Genomic DNA, 2,494 nt, shown 5'->3' with positions numbered 1-2,494 from the left:
GCGGTCCACAACCCGCCACTTCTCATATGAGTCACATGATGAGCCTTTCAGTGATGCCCTTAGGAAGATGGAGGTTGGATTCTTCAATGTTGTTGATGATGCAGCCATGTCAGCCATCAGGAAGAGGTTTACTATATTGCAAAATGTGGAAAACAAATTTGGGGTTTTGACAAATTTCCCAAGTCTTCCAGATGAGGAGCTGGCAGAGCAATGCAATGTACTAGGCACAACACTGCACTTTGAAGGGCACTCTGATTTGGACAGTAGAGAGCTTGTGCAGGAAATCAAGAACTTCCCTCACCTGCCATCAAAAACCATGACCCTTCTTGAGCTCATCACTTTTCTGCAAGATAAGGATCTATCAGAGATCTGCCCTAACTTTTGGACTGCTCTCAGGATTGCGCTTACTCCGCCAGTCACTGTGTCTCAAGCAGAAAGGAGCTTTTCAAAACTGAAGTTGAACAAGTCATACCTGAGGTCAACCATATCTCAGGAATGGCTCACTGGCCTTGCTATCATCAGTATCAATCACTCAATAGGGGAGCAGATTTCGTATGATGACATTATTGATGATTTTGCATCAAGGAAGGCCAGAAAGGTCAGATTTTAGTTTTCTGTTTTTAGTGCAGTGTAATAATAAGATTTTCTTTAGTGTGATTTGTGTGATGAAAGATTTGTGTTATTTAGAATATTTATTCTATATTTTATTTGTGTATTCTTAATATTTTATATTATTGTTGTTCTCTGCTCTTGTTATATTCTGATTGTACATACAGTATTTCTGACACTTTTTTGTATACAGAGTATATTTATTTAAGTTCTGATAACTTATACTGTTTTGTGCAGAATTGTTGTTTTCAAATGTTCTGTTGAAGGATTTGTGCAATTGAGAAAAAAGTTTGTCGCCCAGGGAGTAATGTTTCTGCCAGCTAGTCGCTAACTTCTTCTGTCTGCTGTTGGGGTCGATGAGAGGCTGAACCATACAGTAAATCTGCTGGTGGTCATTCCTTTAGTTTGTCACTACGAGTGAGCCCTTGCTGATTTACACTAGTGTTGATAATACGCTTGATTATTAAAGTTTTACTAACCTTTAGATTTCCTCCTTACAACCTGGCATTCACTAACTCAGCTCTTCACATCAGGTCAGAAGGTTTTCAGGGTTTCTCACCAAGCAAAAATTCTCATTTGGCGATAAGACCATAACCTTTACCTCCCTGCTCTGCCATTGGCCCACTCTCATCTCCATTGTGATTCTTTTTTTCTGACCAAACTCACTGAAAACCATCCCAGCCTGTGTGGAGCTGTCATGACTGCGAATCCTCAAAATTACTCTCCAAAAAGAAAACTGTTGCTTCTGCTGTGCAGGCGGCACATTCACAGATTCCCTGTGAAGAAAATGAAGCAATTCTGTATAAATTTGTTGGTGAATGTGAAAAAAATCTACATTAAGCAACTAATAAGTTATTTATTACCATCCATCCATCCATCCATCCACACATCCATTTTCCTCCACTTATCTGGGACCGGGTCGCGGGGGCAGCAGTCTAAGCAAAGAGCACTACAAAAACAACTAAATTCTCAATCAGAGTTGGTTGTGAAATTTTCCTACTTGCCTTTCCAGACACTGACTTGGCTGTTTTTGTGGCTCCTCACAGCTGTGTTGTATGGTCAGTCCCTGCTCTGTTTTCCTTATCTCCTTATTGCTTTGTTTTTGTCTTCTCTCCTGCTCAGGTCCTGAGCATAGCGGAGTGGGTCACCAAACTGTATGAAGCTGCAGTGAAGAAGGTGCCTCTCAGTGAGGAGTATCACTCCCACCTCTTCGTGGCCTACGCTCGGGTGGGGGAGTAGATGCAGCAGGTGAGAAGGCCCGTCTCCACCTTGCGCGTGAACATGCAAACACACATGATGTACAGAATAACGAAGAGGTTATTGATGGGAATCTTCCATCTTTACAGTCAGGAATGGCTTTGTGTAAAATCATCACCAAGAACCCATATCACTTCTGGTCTGTCATGAGTCTGGTGATGCAGGTACGAGCAGGCTTTTATTACACGGGCATTCACTTTCCTCAAAGCTTTCTCTGAAAATAATACGTGTGCTCTGTTATTCAGGCCACCTCAGCACAAGATGAGAGATTGACCCAGACCATGTTCCTGTTTCTGGCTGAATGCATGGCGGAGAAAAATGGTAAAGGAGGAGAAGATGGAAGCAGAAGCAGAGGTGAGGTAGTTGTCTGCTGATATTGTTTCTGCTAAGCTCAAGGTCTGTTCTGGATATGAAAGCTGTTTTTTTTTTAGTGGCTCCTGGCTGCGCCTAGGAATTCTGTCTAGAAAAACAATGAACAGAACCGGTGACAAAGGGCAGCCCTGCCGGAGTCCGACATGCACTGGAAACAAGTCTGACTTAAGCGACCCTCTCGTTCACCGGGGTAAACTCCAACACATGGCAGCTAAGCTGGGGAGCTATGAGCAAGCCCACACCGGCCCGTCGCCTC

General features: G+C 43.1%; 1 protein-coding gene and 1 long non-coding RNA gene across 2 annotated transcripts in view; one reads left to right on the top strand and one right to left on the bottom strand.

The window, feature by feature from the left end:
- Positions 1-2,494, bottom strand: part of grin2da (glutamate receptor, ionotropic, N-methyl D-aspartate 2D, a) — a 196,537-nt gene that overhangs the window by 81,988 nt on the left and 112,055 nt on the right. The gene's annotated exons all lie outside the window — the stretch shown is intronic.
- LOC109968898 (uncharacterized) lies at positions 1,567-2,294 on the top strand. Its single transcript, XR_002276200.1, has 3 exons — positions 1,567-1,857; positions 1,956-2,030; positions 2,112-2,294. It is a non-coding gene; the product is annotated as an uncharacterized LOC109968898 (long non-coding RNA).

Source organism: Monopterus albus, unplaced genomic scaffold (assembly GCF_001952655.1).
Source record: "Monopterus albus unplaced genomic scaffold, M_albus_1.0 scaffold165.1, whole genome shotgun sequence".
NCBI lineage: Eukaryota > Metazoa > Chordata > Actinopteri > Synbranchiformes > Synbranchidae > Monopterus > Monopterus albus.
The sequence above is the reverse complement of the archived record's forward strand: the minus strand, read 5'-3'. Positions and strand labels throughout refer to the sequence as shown.